General features: G+C 42.8%; 1 protein-coding gene across 2 annotated transcripts in view; it reads right to left on the reverse strand.

The window, feature by feature from the left end:
* PKP1 (plakophilin 1) overlaps positions 1-24,279 on the reverse strand; it is a 168,622-nt gene that overhangs the window by 108,948 nt on the left and 35,395 nt on the right. The window contains exon 1 of one of the 2 annotated variants that reach the window (XM_083173188.1): positions 284-520. The exons of the other annotated variant lie outside the window; for it this stretch is intronic. The gene's annotated coding sequence lies outside the window, so the exon portion shown is untranslated. Of the gene's footprint in view, positions 1-283; positions 521-24,279 lie in introns of those variants that run through there. 2 annotated transcript variants of the gene reach the window in all.

Genomic DNA, 24,279 nt, shown 5'->3' on the forward strand with positions numbered 1-24,279 from the left:
TTGGCCACCCCTGCTTTAAGGGGTTAAGACAAGAAAAAATAAAAAGGTAGCGCTACTATACCAATGAGCCTTCAATAAAAAACATTTATTGTACACTTATAAAAAGAAATATATATGAAATAAGCTTATTGCAAGAAATAGATTAAAAACAACAATAAGGGGCCACTGACATCTGCAATCAAATCACTGGATTGATTCCATTCCTAGTTATATATCGCCTGTAAGGAAAGGTTCCTAATAATGTCACAGTTTTTGTGGGTTTCTCTGATATGGGTCTAATTACCAAGCAAAGTCCTCCAGGGGAATTGATCCACTTTTAGGAAGGCATAGAAGCTGTATCCTCCTGGGTGATGTTAGGCAATAGAGCAGAGTTCCACTTGGTGAAGAAAGAGGATAGTAACTTAAGCCCACAAGGCGACTGGTTCAGATGATAAAGTGCAAAGTGCTGTGCAAATGAGGCAGTGGCAGAGTGGCTGGCCTGCAGCCTCTAACACGTTTCCCTGTCTGTATGACAGCTTTATCAAAGGTATATAGCTGAGTATCAATATAGCTGAGTACCAACAGAGGGCTTTATATACCCCCTTTTAATGAGTGTCTTAGTACACCTGTGAAAAATTCAGTGGCTCTTTGGCATATATATGCATAGTAATAGTGAGAGAATAGAATAGTAAGGCAATAAACTAAATTACATTTAAATTACATTGTAGAAAAAAAAAATAGAAAATTCATAACATAATACAAGTTAAAAAAACATACTGTTAAGCAAGAGTTAAATATAATGAATTAAAAAACAAGCTACCATTGGTTCAGGATCAGGTGCATAGCATAGGTTATTATTAATTGGCTGCCCATAGTTATGGATACAAATAAACAACTGACCTGGACCAATCAGTGGCTGAAATAGGTGCTCACATGTTAAGGAAGTGAAGGGACGTTTTTGTTAAGTCCTGCCAGCAGCGCTGTGTGCGCTCCAAGCCTCTTGTTCATATGCGGTCATGTGATGTGTCACGTAATTGCCGGGAGCTCTGGGGGCTGGGTGTGCAGCGTAGGCACGTATTCCTTCAGATACCCGGCGTCTGGTCACGTGTGATGTACAAAACTTTATTAGTTAGGGCGCTGGATAAACAGACATGCTGGCAGTATTAGTAATACCCCTTTCACATTACAGCTAAAACACAGTAATATATATTAAATGGGTTTAAAATGTTTCTAGCTGTAATGTGAAAGGTAGAGAGAGAATTTACTGGTTTTAAAATACCTGTTGGTACTTGTTTCCTAGCACGGCCACAATCTTGTGGATCGTGTACCTTTAAGTTAAGGTACACGATCCACACGATGGACCCGATTTCCTTTGAAATCAGGTCCATTTTGCCGACAAAGGTACAAAATCGGGGGCATCGCGTCGGTCGGGACCATTAACATTGGTCCCGACGCGACCGACGCGATGCCCCCGATTTCCCCATAGGCTTCAATGTTAAAATATTTGAAATCGTGAGGATCGCGTCGGTCTTGTGCCATTATAATGGCACAAGATGAGATGGACTTGATTAAGTCCATCTCACCTTTAAAAAAATGTGAAAAATGTGAAATGGGCCAATATGACCCATTTCACATTATAGATGTCCCCGTCGTCACCCCACGATAGACGCCAACCCGAAGCGTGGCCAGCGCAGCGAGCCCGCGAGGGGCGTCGGTGCGCGTTCTCCGACCTTTTCATTCCCCTACTATCCACGTCGGCGTGGAGTTGAGAATAGAATAGTGTGGCGAGCGCAGCGAGCCATCGAGCCCGAAGCGTGGCGAGCGCAGCGCGCCCCGCGAGGGGACGCGTATAACTTCACAGGTGGATGGTAGGGCATGAAATACCATCTGTCGGCACATGTCAGCTCAAAAAAAAGTAAAAAACCCCATGCCGACCTAGACAGCTGTTGACCTTGTCCCCTGTTGACCTTGTCCCCTGTTGACCTTCTGCCATGTCGACCTAGACACCTGTCGACCTTCCAGCATGTCGACCCAACAGAGTCGACCTAATGACTGTCGACCATCTTATGGTCGACACATTGACCGTATCCTCTGTGCAGAGAGGAGACTTTATTTTTATCTTATTTATTTCTACTTATATTTTTACCTTACTTTATTTTTATTTGTACCCACCCCATCCTTTTTATGCTGTAAAAACATCATATGTGAGCCTGTGTCCCAGAAATGTCCATTTAAAATGGGATATGGTTGTATTGTCAACATCACTTAGGTCGACAGTCATTAGGTCGACACAGTTGGGTCAAAATGGGAGAAGGTCGACATGGGACAAGGTCCACACATGTGTTAGGTCGACATGGGTTAGGTCGACAGGTTGACATGGGTTTTTTCACTGTTTTGTTTTTGAGCCGACATGTGCAGACAGGCGGTATTTCATGCCCTACCATCCACTAGGGCAGTGCTTCCTAAACTTTTTTGCATCACGGCACCCTAGATTATCAGAATATTTGTCACGGCACGCCAAGTTTGCTACCGAGAATTTCAGAAAACAATATTAAATGAAATAAGTTGTATTATATTTCATCCTTAGGTCCAGTTATGTGGTGAGGGACAGGATTCACTTCTGTTTATCCACATATTTTAAAACTGGAAGCCACAAGCTCTGGTTTTGCCTATTACATTGACCATAAATAATTTGAATCGGTTCTGGACAAAACAAACCGAGGCACCCCAGGGAGCCTAGGCGCACAGTTTGGGAACCACTGCACTAGGGCGTGGTGTAAGAATAAAATAGTGTGCCTAGTATTGCTAGTGAAGCGAGGGGCTGCGGTTCACTTCCAACTGTGTCCATGTCGACTGTGTAGACCAGTGTTTTTCAACCACTGTGCCGTGGCACACTAGTGTGCCTTGAGCTGTTCTCAAGCGTGCCCCCAGATCTAGAGATGCCCAAACCAGTTTACAGCAATCACCAGTTCAACTGCTAGTTATTGGTCTTTACTTTTCATGTAAAGGGCCAACGTATTTTAGTTTGTTACCAGTGTGTTTGTTTTTTATATGGGGGCCAATAGATTTTTTTTTTCCTGTGGGAGCCAATGTGTTTTGCCCTGTGGGGATCTCATGGTGTGCCTTGGCAATTGTGAAATCGTATTTAGTGTGCCACAAGGTAAAAAGGTTGAAAATCACTGGTGTAGACATTCCGGTAAAAAAAACCATGTCAACCTAACGCATGTGTCGACCTAAACCCATGTCGACCTAGAGCCCTGTCGACCTTACCCCCTGTCAACCCAATGGTGTCGACCTAAGTATGGTCGATAAAACGATCCACACCCTTTAAAATGACATCCACTGTTTTCTATGGGTGAAATGGGTTGAATGTGAATGGCACAAAAACGGTATTGAAATGGTAATATACTAGTTACAACATGCAATGTGATGCCCCTTTCCCACTGCAGCTAAAAAACGGTAAATTGCCGATTTTCAGCGCAATTTACCGTTTTAAGGCTGCAGTGGGAAAGTGCCAGAGTTGAAATACCGTTTAAATTTAAATGGTATTTCAACCCGTTTTTAAAGCAGAGTCCTACACGTTAAAATAACGTTTAAGAGGCAGTGGGAATGCCTCTTAAACGTTATTTAGCCTCCAGGCAGTCACAGTGCCTGATGAGAACTAGTACTTCTCACTTTGTGCATGTGTAATGTGTGCATGTGCATAATAATGAGCCGCTCATTACATATGCGCATATGTAATGAGCGGCTCATTATTATGCACGTGCACTCATTACATATGCGCAAAGTTCTCATCAGGCACTGGGACTGCCTGGACCCCGCATGGACCCTGCATGGACCCTACATGGACCCCCGCTGCCTCCCCACTGCCCTGCATCCCCGTGCAGGTAAGTACAAGGGGAGGGGAGGTGGGGGCACAGGGCAGGGTTAGGCACTCTTTACACTTGGGGGGGGGAGGGATTAGGCACTCTTTACACTGGGGGGGGGGGGGGTAGGCACTCTACATTTTACACGGTTCACTGCAATGGGAATGGTACTTAAATAGTATTTAAAACGTTAATCTGCTGCAGTGGGAATGCTGATACCGTTTTAAATACCATTTAAGATTACCAGTACTTTAAACTGGTCTGCAGTGGGAAAGCAGCATGAAAGGGGTTTAACTGGCTTTAGACCCGTTTTAAGAATTGTTTACAAAAACGGGTTGAAAGCAGGTTTGTAATGTGAAAGCAGCATTAGTAAGTAGACAGTGCCATCTGGTGGACAAAGTGTATATGTGCATAGGATTTCTCATTGCCATAGTAATACATATATTTTAAACAAAAAAATACATATATAATAATGAGATTAAACAATATATACACTTAATATCGGCACTCACCTTTCCTAGTTTTGGGGTGCCCTATGGCTTGTTACCACATTGTTTATACAGACATTGGAGGGGCTCTGCACACACTAAATTAACTGATAATAAATAGTGGAGATTTGGTTCATGAATTGATCAATGCATTTAAGCCTGCAGCCCCCTTCAAGGGACCCCACTGTTCTGCAGGTCCTAACACTATCGCTGAAAATGGCTACAATACACATAGCTATCACATCAATGTTTGATTCCAGGCATGCTATCTGGTCTGAAGTTCACAGCAGACCACAGAGCTTCAGACCAGATAGCATGCCTGGAATCAAACATTGATGTGATAGCTATGTGTATTGTAGCCATTTTCAGCGATAGTGTTAGGACCTGCAGAACAGTGGGGTCCCTTGAAGGGGGCTGCAGGCTTAAATGCATTGATCAATTCATGAACCAAATCTCCACTATTTATTATCAGTTAATTTAGTGTGTGCAGAGCCCCTCCAATGTCTGTTTAATAATGAGATTAATATATAAAAAATTACATAGCACTTAAATATTTATTATACCATATATGGAGCACTAAATTAATAATAATATAATAAAGCAATACTAATACACTCAAAGTGGACTGCAACATTCTAAGTGTTGAAAATGTAAACAGGAAGGCAATAATTAGATGATCTTATTAAGTTCTACTGCTTCATTTAACCCATGAGGGTAAATGGAATTCATTTAATACATCCAGTACACTTCTCTTTTACAAAGGGTCTTAAAACGATCCCACCCCTAATTGCTCTAGGTATATGTTCCACTCCTATTATTTTGAGATGTTTGGGATCCCCCTTGTGAGCATTGCAAAAGTGTTTGGGTACACTGTGGGCCAAATGTAATAGGGTGAGTTTTAGAAAGTGAGAGATTTTGGGAGAGTTTTCCCTTTTTTTTTAAAGCAGCAATCATTGACAATGCAAAACCAGGTTGATTTTGCCATGTAATTGATTGCTGCTTTAAAAAAAATGGGAAAACTCTCCCAAAATCTCTCACTTTCTGAAACTCTCACTATATTACATTTGGCCCTGTGTGTACAGACTTGTTTTAGTATATTTCTGCGATGCTCCAAGAATCTCTTTTTGAGGGGGCGGGTGGAAATTTTGGGGGTACTTGTTTCCTAGAACGGCCACAATCGTGAGTGATCGTGGCTCTTAATTAAGGGACACGATCCTCACGATGTGGCCGATTTTTTACAATTTTTTCCCTTTGATTGACAGAAATCGGGTCAATCGGTCGGTCGCGACCAATTAAAATCGGCCGCGATGCGACCGACCGATTGACCCGATTTTTCCATAGACTTCAATGTTAAAAAATCTTTTAACATTGAAATCGGTCGGTCTTGTGCCATTATAATGGCACAAGATGAGATGGGCTTGATTAAGTCCATCTCACATAGGGAAAAATGATAAAAAAGGTGAAATGGGCCAATATGACCCATTTCACATTTTTTATGTGCCCGCCATGACCCCACGATAGACGTCAACCCGAAGCGTGGCGAGCGCAGCGAGCCCGCGAGGGGCGGCGGTGCGCGTCCTCCGACCTTTTCATTCCCCTACTATCCACTAGGGCGTGGAGTGAGAATAGAATAGTGTGGCGAGCGCAGCGAGCCACCGAGCCCGAAGCGTGGCGAGCGCAGCGAGCCCCGCGAGGGGACGCGTATACCTGTGAAGTTATACGCGTCCCCTCGCGGGGCTCGCTGCGCTCGCCACGCTTCGGGCTCGGTGGCTCGCTGCGCTCGCCACACTATTCTATTCTCACTCCACGCCCTAGTGGATAGTAGGGGAATGAAAAGGTCGGAGGACGCGCACCGCCGCCCCTCGCGGGCTCGCTGCGCTCGCCACGCTTCGGGTTGACGTCTATCGTGGGGTCTAGCCCACTTAGTAACATTTGGGGGGGCAATTGAAAATAATCATGTGAAAAAAAAAAAAAAATCGGGTGAAAAATCGGTCGGTCGGATCGATCGCATCGCATGCGACCAAATCGCATGCGATGCGATCGATCCGATTTTTTATCTTACGACCACAACGATCTAAATCGTTGTGGCCGTTCTAGGAAACAAGTACCATTTTGGGTGTCTTTTTTTGTTTTAAAAGATCAGACCTATTAATATGGGATACTTCTTGTAAGGTTTTGTCGACAATATACTTGGGGTATGAGCATTGTTCAAATGCATCCACCAATATCTGAGTTTGATTTGTAAAAATGGCATCATTGGAGCAATTCCTCCTAAGACGGAGGAATTTGCCTTTGGGGATATTTCTCTTACATGCCGATAATGTGAGCTATGATAATTTATGTATCTATTCGTATTGACTTCTTTGAAATGTGTGCTTGTAATAATCATATTATATTGAATCTCCAGGGTCAGATCCAAGAAGTCGATCTTTCTTTTGTGAATAGTGTGTGTGAATTTTAAATTAAATGACTTGGAGTTCATGTGTTCAACAAAAGAGAGTGCTGTGTCGTGATCCCCATTCCAAATTATAAAAAAAATCAAAGAGGTTGGCGTAGCTCGGCGCAAATCTGGCCCCCATCACCTGTAAATAATTAGTGTCCAGAAAAATAAAATAAAATTGTGCTGTAATATATAGGAAATAGAATCAGTGAGGAATTTGCTGTGTTCTCCCCCCAGGTCACCATCTCTATAAAGCATATTGGTATTGATTCCACACCTAAGGAGTGTGGAATGTTGGTATATAAGCTTTGAACGTCTAAAGCAGGCATGTCCAATGTTGGCCCTCCAGATGTTGTCAAACTACACATCCCAGCATGCTTTGCAATAGTTTTAGCATTCTCTAATAGCAAAACTGTGGCAAAGCATGCTGGGATGTGCAGTTTCACAATATCTGGAAGGCCAACGTTGGACATGCCTGTTCTAAAGCATGGGTCCCTCAAACTGCGGCCCTCCAGATGTTGTGAAACTACAAATCCCAGCATGCCTTGCCACAGTTTTGCTATAAAGGAGTGTTAAAACTGTGGCAAGGCATGCTGGGATTTGTAGTTTCACATCTGGAGGGCCGCAGTTTGAGGACCCATGGTCTAAAGTAAGGAAGGCATAGGATTTGGCTTTCGCTCACTTATCAATCCATTCTTACCCGTACCAGGTCTCTCTTATAGTATTATTATTATTTTTTTTTATATTATTTTTTCTCCTCTCTTTCCCTTTTCTCTTCCTTCTTTCTTTATTAAATGTTGATGTATTCTCATATGGGCTAGTGCACACACAAATGTCTTATTTATTTATTTTCGGTTTTTTTTTTGGTTGTTTGGTTTTGTTTTACTCTCTCTACAAGATTCCCTGATCAGATATCGGTATGTCATACTTCGGTTATTGGCACCTCCAATTTCAGTGTAGAGTCGGGACATTACGGGCTTGAATCCCCAGATACAGTACGACACTGATTTATCTTCTTTTACTTTCAGAGCCAGATATCTGGCACTGATAAATACAAATGCCTGTGTACACCGCAGCTTAGATATATCATTACTGTTTGGGCTCACTTTTGTTTAACACCAATTATTATATTTGGATATGTCTGTACTGTGTATTTTAGAAATTCATGTGAAAATTATAAATAAAATATTATAATAAAAAAAAAAAAACACTTTGTAACAATTGTAAAAAATACATAGGGTGACATTTAATAGAATGCGATTTTTAGTCACTTTCAAATTCGCCCATTATCGCAATTTTTAAAATCGCATTTTTTGAGCTGCGAATTCCGGGGGAAAAAAGTGCGATAATGTGTGAATTTTAGTCATGAAAATGTGCAATTTTTAGGCATGAAAATGTGCAATTTTTAGGCATGAAAATGTGCGAATTTGAGGCATGAAAATGTGCGAATTTGTGTTTAAAAAAAATGGCGTGAGGTCCCCCCTCCTGAGCATGACCAGCCCCGGGCTCATTGAGCTGGACCTGTTTCCAAAAATACAGGGGACAAAAAGCATAGGGGTAACCCGTATTTCTGAAACCAGCCTCGGACTCTTGGACCGGTCCTGGTTCCAAAAATATGGGGGACAAGAAATCTGGGAGTCCCCGTATTTTGAAACCAGCACCAGGCTCCCACAGCCCGCGGTGTCATGCCACAGCTGGGGGGCACTTTTTAAATAAGGTCCCCCAGCCGAAACATGAGCACCGTGGCTGGTCAGCCTTGGATGGGGTACCTGGAGGGGTGTCCCCCCCCCAGGCTTCACCCGTCCAGGGCTGAAGCCCGGGGCTGTCACGGGTGTCCGTGGCCAGTGGACGCCGGTCCTGATAGGGTTAAATCACACATTCCTAACATTGCTTTATGCAGGTAAACTACAAGTACCAGCAGACCTCCCCCGCATGCTGGGGCTTGGAGAACCACAAATCCCAGCATGTGGGACATTAATGGTCCCGCTGGAAGTTGTAGTCCACCTGTAAAAATAATGTTAAAATAAAACACATACACACACACAGAAAAGTATAACTTTATTACACATATCTCACTTTTACACCAACATACTTACCAATCCAGGGTCCAGCGCTGGTCTCTGTGCTGCAGAGCCAGCTCACCCCGCACTGATAGCGGGGTGAGACAGCTTTCTCCTGTGCAGCTAACACCTTCTGTAGCGCTGTCCCCCAAAAAAAAAAAAAAAACACTTTTACACATTTTTTTTTTTACACAGGACCATGCACAGATTGCAATGATCTGTGCAGGGATCTGGTCAATTCGCCTGTCAGAACCTGGTCTACATATGTGGAGAATTTTAGACACATTTTCCCGAATTCGCATCTCATTAAATATGCAAAGTGTATACTTTTCAATGGGAAAACTTCTGGGTGCGAGTTCCGGCGCAACTAAAAATTGCACTTTCAGAATGTGCGATTTCGTGGCAAAACCCGCGTTTTTTTTGCCCTTTTTCGCATCTCATTAAATATGCAAATTCGGGGAAAAGTGCGATTTCGGCTGTTTTTGGCGGGAAAAAAAAATCACACATCACATTTTCGCATCTCATTAAATGTCACCCATAGTCTTTGATGTGTGACCTGAGGGAAGAGACCCGAGGCTGTAAAAAGGAATCAACATAAAACGATAAATTGGAAGAAAGTGAATTTACACCCGAAATAATAGGACGACCAACAGGTGAATAAAAGTGACTTGTGAATTTTTGGTAAGTGGTAATAAATAGGGGTGAGGGGATGCTTGTTATAAAGAAAGTGAAACTCCTCCTTAGAAAAGACCCCGTTGCTTCTTGCTAGATCCAGTAAATGAAACAATTCTGATTGGTATTGGGGGGGGGGGTCTTTTGTCAGTTTTAGGTAAAAATTTGGGTAATTGTTTCCTAGCACGGCACCCATGATATTCAGTCGTATGGCATCTTATGTGTTGTATCGCATCGCATGCCATGCGATTTTAAATTGTATAAGCACCCTAATGGTTTTTTTCAATGTTAAATGGCCCCCCTATACGATTTTTAACTGTATAAGCACCCTAATGGGTTGAAAGCACCCCCACGCCACCCCCACTATCAACGCCAACCCGAAGCGTGGCAAGCGCAGCTCAAAAATAGATAGGAGTGATATAAAAAGTGAAACAATCTTTCAACCAGCGCTCGTGATATTGGAAACAATTACTTCCCGTAATAATCTCCAAAGGGCTTCCTTTTCCTTAATAGAATTACAAATTCTATGGTCTTTGTCTCACTACAATATTGATTCATGAAAAGGTATAAAATATCATCGCATACAATGTATTTAATGTTCACAAACAGGATATTACAATCATACAATCTAAAATCATCAAAACAGTAAAAATTGCCACATAATAAAGTGACGTTGTGCAGAAGCCCAAGAAGGGTAAATTACCAGATGGCAATGAACTGTTAAACCTGAACAGTTCAAATAGGCATGGAAGATGCAAATACGTATGGATCCCGGGTCACATACAACAGCTCTGTTGGCAAATTCCCTCCAGGGTCCGTTCCGTGTCACTTTGTCCGACGCGTTTCTGATCCTCTCTGGATCCTTTTTTCAAGGTGAAGAACTATTAAGAGTAACAATACCTTCAGCCTTCTGGCTCCAACTCTCGGTACAGGTTTAAGCTTGAAGCTTTGAAGGTTTAATGTTCAAAAGAAGCCTGTTTATCTCTCATAATGAGCCTATTGTTTTGAACCTTCTAAAATCAGGGAATCCCAAACACCATCCTTAAGGCTGATAATGATATCATTCAGTGACCCCTCCCCCAAGCTGAACATGCAGTCAAATTTGACAATGTTTTGACAAAAGCGGGAGTCATTAACGATGTGCATAATTACATATCATATTATGCATATCATGATATGCATGATAATCACAATACAGTAATGGCACCTGCTCCCATCCCCCCAACAGATGTTATTTGTCAAAGTCAGCACCCCAGCCATGTCCTGTTGCACAAGACCTCTCTGGGTACACATATCATCTAATGTCTACCCAGAATTACACTGTGGGCATGTGGAGAAGTTGCCATTAGCACGCAATTGGCTTCTACAGTATGTATAATTTTATGGAATTTACTTCATAACTGCAAGCTGGCAGCTATGCTATTGCTATGGACAATTTTTCCACTTTATAGAAGGTTTCATCCACATATAAAACAACCCTTTCATTCCACTTGGTTGTGTGTTTCCTTCGCTTTCCCTTGAAATGATAAGACACACATTTTAGTTTGCATCGCCACTGCAAGCCAAAATTATGACTTCGTTTCTGGTAATTATTATTTATTAACATGTTTCAGTGACATTTACTAAATTCTTTACTTGCATTCACACTAGCACTGAAACTTTAGATGAGATCTCTGTAAGAATGTAAAATTCACTTTTCTTTCTGAAGTTAATGCCTTGCAATTTTATGATTAAGTAGCATGATGGGTGTGGTCAGAATAGCCCGAGGTGAAGGAGTGATACATTCTTCCTGTCTGTTACTGTGGAAACAGTTGTAAAAACAGGCTAAAAACAGCAGCTACAAAGAACATGTATTAAAATATATCTTACCTCATACCATTGCTTAGATTTTGCCATTGAAACAATATTCAATGTTTGTCACTTTAATTATGATTAGCATGCCTATACTGATAAGAGAATTGAGAAGTACAGAAGGGCTGTATAGCAAATTTTATCACTCAGAATCGGAATCAGCTTTATTGGCCAGGTATACTCACGTATACTAGGATTTTTTGGCGGTACAATACAACCAAGCAAAAACATGAAGGGGGAAGGGGGGGGGGGGTACTGGGGGAGGAAAGAGGAAAATAAATAGCACACATACAATACTGTTCAAAAGTCTCGGGACACCCAGGCAATTTTGTGTTTTACGTGAAAACAGACTTATTTATCAAATTAATATCAAAATGAATACAACACATGGTCAAGACATTTGCAAGGTTACAAATAATGATTTTTATTTGAAATATTTTTTTCCTGCAGACTTTGCTTTCGTCAAAGAATGCTCCTTTTGCAGCAATTACAGCATTGCAGAACTTTGGCTTTCTAGCTGTTAATTTGTTTAGATAACCTGAAGAATTTCAACCCATGCTTCCTGAAGCCCCTCCAACATGTGGGATTGGCTTCTTGCATACCATACGTTCAAGCTGCATCCACAACAACTCAATGGGGTTGAGATCTGGTGACTGCGCTGGCCACTCCATTACAGACAGAATACCAGCTGCCTGCTTCTTCCCTAAATAGTTCTTGCATAAGTTGGAGGTGTGGAGTAGTCATTGTCCTGTTGGAGGAGGAAATTGGCCCCAATTAAGTGCTGCCAACAGGGTATGGCATGGTGTTATAAATTGGAGTGATAGGAATTTTCAATAAGGAAGGCTTTTACCTTGTACAAATCTTCAACTATACAGCAATAAAGCAGCCCCAGACCATCACATTACCTCTACCATGCTTGACAGATGTCATCAGGCACACTTCCAGCATCTTTTTACTTGTTCTGCGTCTCACAAATGTTTTTGTGTGTGATCCAAACACCTCAAACTTTGATTTGTCTGCCCAAAACACTTTTTTCCGATCTTCTGTCCAATAGCTGTGTTCTTTTGCCCATATTACTCGTTTACTTTTACATACCCTCCAACATTTGAGGGACTGAAATCGGTACACATTTAGGAAGGGGGTTTGGTCATGGGTAAAGTGGGATTTGCCACGGGTAAAGTGGGCGTGGACACACCCCCTTTCCGAATGTGTAATGGGCAGTCCCCCCCCCCCCCCCATTATTCTTGTGGCCCGAGACAGTGTTAGGTAACATAGTTGCCCTGGGGGGCATATGGCAGTGACCCTGCCCCCGGCCGAGCACCTGATGAAGCTCATGTCACATGGTGGCCACATGGTGGGCTGCTGGCATATTAAATCAATATATTTAATATACTTATTTTTTAAATAAGTATATTAAATATACTGATTTAATATGCCAGCAGCCCACTACTAAGCCACCATGTGACATGAGCACTGCAGACAGACAGGTGAAACAATTCTGAGTAGTCTCAGCTCAGCTAGAGTAATAATTATTTACAGTCACAGAGACAGTCATGGGATGAACAGATCACAGTCACTCTGTCTGCAGCTTGTCAGACATCATAACTTACTAGGCTGAGCTCCGGGTCACCAGGGTCTCACACTCAAGTCCAGATCCCCCCTCATGCGCGCCCCGGCTCTGGCGGCCAACGCGTACTGACACCCGACTCTGCCTCACTGTCTTTTCGCACCCTGAGTCTGCGCATGCATAGACAGTGAGGCAGGGCAGTACACGGTCTCCCATCCGTCCCCTGAGCGCCAGACTGTGCGCAGGGTGTGGCACTGGTGCAGCAGTGATGTCATGACGTCATGCAATGCCCGCCGGCGCCGCAAGGGACACTTGGGAACGGAACCAGGGAGGGGAGAGCCGGGCACCGGAGAAAACACTTTAAAAAATCGGTAATTCAGTACAAAATGATTTTGCCGGTACAGTACTGTTAAAAAAACGGTACTGTACCAGCAAAATCGGTACAGTTGGAGGGTATGCTTTTATTGGCCAGTCTCAGATATGGCTTTACTTTGCCATTATGCCTAGAAGGCCATGATCCCGGAGTTGCCTCTTCACTGTAGACGTTGACACTGGTGTTTTACAGGTGCCATTTAATAAAGCGGCCAGTTGAGGACCTGTGAGGCGTATATTTCTCAAACTAGAGACCCTACTATACTTGTCTTCTTGCTCAGTTGTGCATCGATGCCTCCCACTTCTCTTTCTAAAAGAAGAAGAGGAAAGACAGTTGTTTATGGATGCACTCCGATCAGAAAGAATTTATACTTTTGTTTCAATAAACTTTAATTTTTTATATAAAACCGTGGGGACTCCTATTGTCTTTATTTATTTGGTATTTGACAAGGAATTACCCACAACTTTGCGAAAATAAGAGGTTAAAAAATCAAAGCATACATATACACATGGGGTGACAAGAAAATAAAGATTTGTGTTGGAAAGAATTTTAAGACGTGTAGGCAGACTCAAATAGGATGACATAAATTTGTGACATTCAGGGGATATTCCCTTATTGCGTGTGCCTTCTAATTTGTGTCACACTGTTTACAAAGACTGAGTCACTTTTCTTATTGCCCTCAATTGGGTTAGGAGGTATGTGGATTTCTTAGGGGATGCAGTTAAAATCCCGGCGGTCGGGATCCCGGCGTTCAGAATCCCGACGCCGGAATCCCGACCGCCGAAATGCCGACACATTCTCCCTCCTGGGGTGTCCACGACACCCCTGGAGGGAGAATAAATTAGTGTGCCGAGCGTAGCGAGGCACCGGGCCCGCTGCGCGGCGAGCGCAGCGAGCCCGCAAGGGGGCGCGATCCACGTCCCCCCCTTGTCGGCATTTCGGCTGTCGGGATTCCGGCGTCGGGATTCTGAACGCCGGGATCCCGACCGCCGGGATTCAATACTGAATCCTTTCTTAGATAGTGGTGGATTTTTCTATATAGATTTCGGTACTTATGTAATATCTGGGCTCCCGTTTTTCTTATGAGAACGCGTCCCCTCGCGGGGCTCGCCACGCTTCGGGCACGGTGGCTCGCTGCGCTCGCCACACTATATAAAATCATCTCCATGCGTTGTTGGATAGTAGGGGTATGAAAAAATGGGGTTAATTTAACATGGGAGCCCAGATAATACATAAGTACCTAGATTTCCACTGGTCACGGCTGACCTTTATTTTAAGTATATACCTGTTGGCAGTTTTGCCTGAGGATTGCGGTCTTACACCACATATACATACAGTATTGCGGACATACTTTAAGCTTCTGCCAGATATACCTGTTTAGCTGTTTATCAACGTTTGGTAATTGGTCAGATGTGTGATTTGGCCTCAAATTCGGCTCTATGTCACACTTAGCTGTTTGTGAGTGTATAGTATGTTCCCCACGGGTTATTTTGATGAGTTTTGCCTGAGGATTGCGGTCTTACACCACATATATATACAATTTTGCAGACATACTTTAAGCTTCTGCCAAATATACCTATTTAGCTGTTTATCAGCGTTTGGTAATTGGTCAGATGTGTGATTTGGCCTCAAATTTACCTCTATGTCACACTTAGCTGTTTGTGGGTGTATAGTATGTTCCCCACAGGTTATTTTGGGGTGTATTACTATATGTAGGTCTTGCCGTTTAGCACACAGTTCCTCCTATTAACTTTTAATGGGCTGGGTGATGTTAAATCTATTTTGTTATACAGAAATGTTTTCATCTGATTTCTATAACCATCAGTGGATACTTTTTGTTACTATCTTATTCCTGTCTGGCTTTCTGCTCAGGGTTTTAGATGAGCAATATTGTATGTATTTCACAATAAATTTTGTTTCACTTCCACTGATTACTGCTGACCTCTGCTGGTGATTTGTTACTTAGGATCCTCCTATCCTGCCTCCGTTCCCCTCCGTTCCTACTTATCCTATTGTATTTCGTTCGTCCACCCACCTATTTTTTAGTATGTTACCTCTTATGAGTAGGGTCCTCCTTCCTCACGTACTCACCCTACCTCATTACCTCACCTGTGCTCCTGTCCTGTTCTTCCCTTCATCTACTTCATCTTCAGTCTCCTCGACAATTTTGACACCTACTTCTGAACTGATGCTGATTTTAGTTCTACCAGCTATACCCCTATTTATACTGTATTTTTCAACACACCCTGTACGTTACCTTGTAATTTTTTTTTTTTTTGTTTGCTATGTACGGCACTGTGGACACTTTGCGGCGCCTTATAAATAAACGTACTACTACTACTACTAGCACCGTTCTGCTGGCCAAAATGCCAATGGGATTTTATGCAACTGTTCAAGATATTTTATATATATAATAGCGTTTAATATGTATCGCTATAGGCACACTATTAAACTCTGCCCACTTCCACCTTTTTAACCATACTGGTATTGGGTGATTGGTCAGGTATATATTATTGCCTTGAATTTGGCAGTGTGCTATGCTGTAATTTTAGCTAATATACAGTGCATTCCCTGCAGGTTACCCTGTATTGCAGGGCTGGGCAATTGCGGCCCTCCAGATGTTGAGGAACTACACAACCCAGGATGCTTTGCATTAGTTTTGCTATGTGGCCATGCTGAAACTGATGCAAGGCATGCTGGGATGTGTAGTTCCTTAACATCTGGAGGGCCTCAATTGCCCAGCCCTGCTGTATTGGGATACTGCGTAAGCAGAGGTTGCTCCTGTTCCCCCAGCAGTAGGTCTAAGCAGCAGTGCTACGGTCTATCAAACAGTGAATCTGACATAACAATAAATACACAATTTACATCCTATTCATCTGCCTATCACGGGTCTAGGACACGTGTTTCGCATTAGGTGCTTCTTCAAGCTAGCTTGTGTATTGTGTATTTATTGTTATGTCAGATTCACTGTTTGATAGACCGTAGCACTGCTGCTTAGACCTACTGCTGGGGGAACAGGAGCAACCTCTGCTTACGCAGTATCCCAATACAGGGTAACCTGCAGGGAATGCACTGTATATTAGCTAAAATTACAGCATAGCACACTGTCAAATTCAAGGCAATAATATATACCTGACCAATCACCCAATACCAGTATGGTTAAAAAGGTGGAAGTGGGCAAAGTTTAATAGTGTGCCTATAGCAATACATATTAAATGCTATTATATGTATAAAATATCTTGAACAGTTGCATAAAATCCCATTGGCATTTTGGCCAGCAGAACGGTGCTAAGTAACAAATCACCAGCAGAGGTCAGCAGTAATCAGTGGAAGTGAAACAAAATTTATTGTGAAATACATACAATGTTGCTCATCTGAAACCCTGGGCAGAAAGCCAGACAGGAATAAGATAGTAACAAAAAGTATCCACTGATGGTTATAGAAATCAGATGAAAACATTTCTGTATAACAAAACAGATTTAACATCACCCAGCCCATTAAAAGCTAATAGGAGGAACTGTGTGGTAAACGGCAAGACCTACATATAGTAATACACCCCAAAATAACCTGTGGGGAACATACTATACACCCACAAACAGCTAAGTGTGACATAGAGCCGAATTTGAGGCCAAATCACACATCTGACCAATTACCAAACACTGATAAACAGCTAAACAGGTACTGTATATCTGGCAGAAGCTTAAAGTATGTCCGCAATACTGTATGTATATGTGGAATAAGACCGCAATCCTCAGGCAAAACTGCCAACAGGTATATACTTAAAATAAAGGTCAGCCGTGACCAGTGGAAATCTATATAGAAAAATCCACCACTATCTAAGAAATCCACATACCTCCTAACCCAAGGCAATAAGAAAATTGACTCAGTCTTTGTAAACAGTGTGACACACAAATTAGAAGGCACACGCAATAAGGGAATATCCCCTGAATGTCACAAATTTATATCATCCTATTTGAGTCAGCCTACACGTTTTAAAATTCTTTCCAACAGAAATCTTTATTTTCTTGTCACCCCATGTGTATAAGTATGTTTTGATTTTTTAACCTCTTATTTTTGCAAAGTTGTGGGTAATTCCTTGTCAAATACCAAATAAATAAAGACAATAGGAGTCCCCACGGTTTTATATAAAAAAATTAAATTTATTGAAACAAAAGTATAAATTCTTTCTGATCGGAGTGCATCCATAAACAACTGTCTTTCCTCTTCTTCTTCTTTTTGATCACTGACCCCCAGTTGGTCAGGATAGCACTCCCGCTACATGTAATAAGAATAGCGGTAAAAGCCCGACAATACAGGGCAAGAAATAGAATAAATTGAGTGCAGAATCCACAACCCCATCTGTTTCACTTCTCTTTCTACTCTGATTAGAGCCTGTTTGGGACTTTTCTCTGAAGGGAGTAGTACACACTGTTATAGGAAATGTTCTGTTTCTTGGCAATTTCTCGCATGGAATAGCCTTCACTTTGAAGAACAAGAAAATACTGTTGAGTTTCACATAAAAGTTCTCTTTTTCTGGCCATTTTCAGAGTATAATCGAACCCACAAATGTGATGCTCCAGATACTCAATTAGCTCAAAAGGAAGGCCAGTTTTATAGCTTCTTTAACTAGAAAAAAAAACATTTTCAGCTGTGCTAGCATAATTGCAAAAGGGGTTTCAAGGTTTTCTAATCATTCATTAGACTTCTAACGCAATTAGCAAACACAATCTACTATTAGAACACTGGAGTGATGGTTGCTGGAAATGGGTCTCTATACACCTACAGTATGTAGATATCCCTTTAATAACCAGATGTTTGCAGCTAGTATAGTCATTTACAACATGAACAATGTATAGAGTGTATTTCTGATTAATTTAGTGTTATCATTGAAAAAAAACGTGCGTTGCTTTAAAAAATAAGGACATTTCTAAGTGACCCCAAACTTTTGAACGGTAGTGTGATGGGCCCCATACATCAGCAATCACAATTAATGGTTTTCCAGATCCAGTGATTTTTTGGCCAGATAAATGGTTTCTACAATCTATTTGACTTGCCCACACATTACAGATTTATTTCAGTGATCGGCAGATTTTTCCCATCTAAAGATTGCATCTTCATATCTGGAAAGTGCCCATACATCACCTCAATTGATTGTCATTTCAGCTGTTTTAGTTCTTTTCATAATTTAAATAGAAGAAGATGACGAAACGGGAATGCACACACATAAAAAAGAACCGCAGATAATACCAGATTATTAAACGTTTAAAAATCTGATTCAGCAATCGATTGGCGATCCCGATCAATTTTTGATCGGGATCACCAAAAGGGGGAGCCCACACATTAAAGATTAATTGTGACAATCATCTCCAGATCTGAGGATTTCACAATTAATTGCTGATGTATGGGGCCCATTACTTCTTGTAGAAATTTAGATAATGGGTGGGAGTCACGTCTCCCAAAATACGGGGGACAAAATGATTGGGAGTCCCCGAAATCTTAGAAACCAGCACCGGGCTCTTGGAGCAGGTGCTGGGTCCCAAAATATGGGGGACAAAATGACTGCAGGTCCCCCATATTTTAGGAAATAGCACCGGGCTCCACTAGCCAGGGAGGTAAAATGCCACAGTCAGGGGACACACCTCATGGGTCCTGTGACTGAAGCATTAAGCCACCCTAGCTAGTCAGCCTATGCTGGGGATTCCTTGGAAGGTGGGGACCCCCTCAAATAGAGGGGTGCCCCCACTCCAGTGTACCCCAGGTATGTGTTGAATGTGGGTGCAGGGTTAATAGCTGAAATAATATTGTTTAGTACAGGAGGACTGCAGGTCCCAGCAGTTTAGTCCCGGCATGGAGGCATTTGGAGAACCACAAGTGCCACCTTGCCAGGACTTTAAAGTCCTGCAGGAACTTGTAAGCCTCCTGAAATGAAAATATAAAAATTATACACACGTTTTGAAAAATATTTTTATTAAACAGCATTCTTCACCTACAGTAAGGGAGCAGCAGCATTTTAGCTCTTTTTCATGGCTGCTGCCCACTACTCAGACTTTCCTAGTAGTGGATCTCAGGAAATTTTGGTCCCAGTAGGTCTAGGCTGTTTGTTGCACCACTGTATTAGTCGGGCCACTTTGCATCTGTATGCAGACTTGTCTCTTTATTAGAATGATGATGGTAGTGTCATCTGCATATGTAATGATTCTTACTGATTTCTCAGCTGAGGAGATGTCATTAGTGTACAAGGAGAAGAGCAGGCGGATAGGACACATCCTTGGGAGGCACCCGTACTGATCGTGCGCACGCTGGACCGAGTGCTCCGGCTTTCACCACCTGTTTTCTTGCTGTCAGGAAATCTGTGATCCAGGAGCATGTTGGTTCATGTTGGTCGACAAATAGGACCCTCGCATGAGTGCCTGGACAGTCCAGGAACTGTAGGATATGGTGCAGCCCTAGGTTGACCATGTCCTCTAAACTTCTGTTCGCTTGGTAGGCAAACTGCAGGAGGTCAAGATGAGTGTTAGTAGCTTTTGTTAGGTGGTTTAGCACTGCCGCTAAAATGCTTTGAGGACCACTGATATTAGTGCAATTGGCCTGTAGTCTTTCAGGTCTTTTGCCTTTGTATACACAATGGCCCTTATTCTGGTTCACTTGCAAAGGCAAATTCCTTCTCAAATGGACAAAACCATTTGCACTGCAGGGGGGGCAAATGTAACTTGTGCAGATAGAATTAGATTCAGGTGGAGTTATTTTGTTACTGTGCAGTGTAAATACTGCTTTATTTTTACACTGAAATATAGATCTCACTTTGAAGTAAAACCCCGCCCAAATCTAATTCTCTCTGCAAGTTACATCTGCCCCACCTGCAGTGCACATGGTTCTGTCTATTTGAGAAGGCCTTTGCCTTTGCGAGTGAACCAGAATAAGGGCTAATGTGTGTGTCCCCTACATCATTTCTTCCTAAATAAACAAATACATTATTTTATGAGGAAAGAAGATGTACAATTTTAGTGGCTGAAAGTGTGGTTAATGGTCATCGTGATGGGCCTATTTTTATGTGAGGGCCTAATGCGGTAGTCAATTTGCGCCATCGCTAATCTGGTTCTGAAAAAGGAAAAATTGAGATCAGTCTACAGTATACTATAAGTGGCCTCTCTAATGTCTCAATTCTTATTAAGCCCCATGCACATTACCCGATCCCCGCTGATGCAGATATTGGAGGCGGCGGGGCAGCATTGGCAAGTGCCTACATACAGACTTGCTGATTCCAGGCATGAGAGGGCTGACGGCAGGGGGGGGGGGACACGATTGTCATGCTGCAACACGAGGACCACCCTTAGATGAGCATGCATTACTAACGACATTAAGTGTACACATATTGTTCACAATATCGCTCAGAAAGCCCTAGTGTATTTTAGGGCTTTAAGCTAAAAGATTTTTAATAGTCCTCCCATGTCTCACATACAGTATTACTTGGAAATTACCTCCCCTTCTAAAGCCACTAATTTTATGTACAGATGGAGCCCCCCACCGTCGGGTGTGCCGGCGAGACTCGATTCGGAGCACTGATTTTCATCTTTGTAGAAATTGATACCTGTGGAGTCAGAAGTAGCAGCCAATCTAAAGGCCCATATACAGTACTCTAGGCAATATTGTGTGTATGCACAATGCCTGCCCCGCTGTGGGGTCCCTGGCGATGCCAATATGCGTGTCGGGGGACACGGGGTAATGTGTATGGGCAATAACAAGTGGATCAGAGTGCTAATGAGATAATGAGACGGTACTTATGTATTACCTGGACTCCCATGTTAAATGCACCCCATTTTTTCATACCTCTACTATCCAACTACGCATGGAGTTGATTTTATATAGTGTGGCGAGCGCAGCGAGCCACCGTGCCCGAAGCGTGGCGAGCGGACGTGGTCTCATAAGAAAAACGGGAGTCCAGATATTACATAAGTACCAATGAGACAAAAGGAGTCATCTCTCTCTGTGAAATGCACAATTTTCCTGGGACTTGTAGTTCCGCAAACAAAACCTGTGTAAAGCTAAAGTATTTGTGCACTATGCTTTTTCTTTCAATATATCCTGCTAGATGACACAGGAATTGCACAATGGTAGGCAAGTTGTAGTTTCAGCAATGCACAGAATTAGTCAGACTGTAGCATATAGTGCATGCAGCATTACTAAAGTTACATACAATTGAACCTGAAGGCAAACAGGATGAAATATTTGCAGAAAGGTATGGAGAAGAAAAGCGCAGTGGTGTAAAGAGACCCTGAACACCAATTGGAATGCAGGAAGCAAATGAGAGTAGCAAACAGTAGCTGGGTATATGGTCATTAGGTCGACACTATTAAGGTCAACATACATTGGGTCGATCACTGAAGGTCGAGAGGCCTTAGGTCAACACATGAAAAATGTCGACATGTCTAAGGTCAACAGGGTCAAAAGGTCGACCTAAGCATTAGGTCAATATTGGGAAGGTCCACAGTCAAAAAGGTCGACATGGGTTTTTCATGTTTCTTTTTAGCCATCATATGCCAACAGGCGCTATTTCAAGGCCTACCATCCACTAGGGTGTGAATAAATAGTGACGCATGGCAAATGCATGCAGGGGGGCGCAGTGTACCTTTTTGTTTTCCATGTCAACTGTGTTGACATTATGGACAAAAAACCTTCCCAATCTCGACCTAATGCTTATGTCAACCTTTTGACCCGGTCAACCTTAAGCACGCCGACCTTTTCATGTGTCGACATAAGGCCTGCTGACCTTCAGTGGTCAACCCAATGCATGTCGATCTTAGTTTGGTCGAGCCGATGACCCATAGCCCTGTAGCTGGTGGTTCTGGGTTATTGTTGATGGCAGCAGGTTGAACTTGGAGGAGGATCCTGCTGCTGAGTTAAATGGTGATCAAGATTGTGAAAAGCAAGTAGTGTAGAAGAAACACCCTGTAGATGACAACAAATAAATCTGATTGAAGTTGGTATTCAAACTTGCCTGCCTATTTTTCATTTAAACCACTAATTTATAAGGTGATGTTACTCAAAGTTTTGATAGGAAAGTATGCATACTCTTTTGGGATAAGTTGTGCTTATTTCATATAAGAAAATACCCATAGGGTTTTGTTCCTGCTAGGATGTGGTCTGGGCAGAACCACTGATTGGCGTAACTGGCCTGCGCCTTTGGAGGTGCTGGGCTTTCCCCAAACTCTCCTTTTAATGTGAATAGATGCCATGCATATGTTTTCGCAGTAGCAGCAAGGTAGTGGGTAAACTGTTTTAAAGGGAAAACTATATGGCCAGGGTGGACAAACCCGGTCCTCGAGATTTACCATAAGTTCCTGTTTTCCAGGCCACCTGTGCATCTTTAAAATGTGTCAGTTAGGAGTAAATGCAGCACATGTTTGAATATGTGATAGCTAGTAAAGACTGAAACAGCTAGGTGGTCTGGAAAACGTGAACTGAACTCGCCCATGGGAACCCCTAATGTTTAAAGGGCGTTCCCATGAACAGGCTGAACGTTCACATGGTAATCGCCCGGTGATGTGGGCAAGCAGCTGACATCACCAGACTTCCTTCAGAATGTGCACGCACATCTAAGGTCGCTCTGAACAACCTTAGATATGCTTGCACATTCCACATCATTGAGTGGCCGGCGACCATCTAATGATGTGGGTGTTCACATCCTGCAAATGGGTGGTGGCAGGCCACCATTCGCAAGGCAGGGTTTGGTGGACTCCAGAATAACTCCATATGTGCAGCAACCAGCTCCTGTCAATGTGTAATACCCCTTTTCCACTAGCAAATTCTACCCGGGTTTTTGCTCGTGGACGCACACCGACACGGGTTTTTTGTCAGTGTTAACGTGTCCTTCTTACAAAACACGGGTAGAGAGACCAGGGAATTCTACCCTGGTATCTACCAGGGTAAAACACGGCAATGACACCGGTCTGTGCGCAGTGTAAACGCACATTACCCGTGTTTTATATCCGGGTAACGCTCTGAGGCCGGTAATTGGTTCTTCAGGGGTACCAGAAGATGATGTCATCTGCTGGAGACGCGCTGGGAGACGCTGACCATGAGGAGGCTTCCCAGCAGCAGCTCCTCCTGCGCTGGGCACAAGCAGCCATCACAGCACATTCCCTCCTACGCTGGGCACAAGCAGCCATCACAGCACATTCCCTCCTACGCTGGGCACAAGCAGACTTCACAGCACATTCCCTCCTTTGTCCCCTTTGTGACTTCAAACTGGTTTGGACTGGAAAAAAGCTATGTCTTGTGAGCATTCTTGGTATTTTTCAAAGTTTACCCGGGCTTAGTGTAAATGGCTCCGACACAGGTATAACACGGGTCTATGTGCAGTGTGAACAGTGTTTTTATTATACCCCTTTTCCACTAGCAACCTGGGTCGGAACCGGTAATTTGTACCCGGTTCGAACCCGGGTTGGACATGGGTTGGAGACACATTTCCACTACAGTGCTACCCGGTAAATTGCCGGATCATCCCCTTTTACACTTAACCCGGGTAAGGCCTTTTTTTCCCTATAGATAAACATAAGAAAAAGCCTCTTTAAAGGGCTTTACCATGGGAGGTCACAAAATAGGGCCACCATTACACCAAAAGGGCCACCATTAAAAATATTACCATATTAGAAGAAGAGACCACACTCATTTCTGTTAAAATAACTTTTTTTTTTTACTGGCAAATATTACCACACTCATTTCTTTTTAAATAACATTTGTAATATTTTACTGTAAAATATTAAATATTTGGAACTTTTAAAAGTTTCTTCACACAATACAAGAAAAGACATGCCAAAAAAGGGTAACAACAGAGTCCTGGGTGCTTCTTTCTGGTGTTATGCTGCCTTGCCTTAACCAGTGGTTCCCAACCCTGGTCCTCGAGTACCCCCAACAGTGCATGTTTTGCAGGTCTCCACACAGAATCACAGGTGCTATAATTAGCTCCACCTGTGGATCTTTTCA

This window comes from Crinia signifera, chromosome 2, assembly GCF_055691185.1.
Source record: "Crinia signifera chromosome 2, ASM5569118v1, whole genome shotgun sequence".
NCBI classification, from domain to species: Eukaryota; Metazoa; Chordata; class Amphibia; order Anura; family Myobatrachidae; genus Crinia; species Crinia signifera.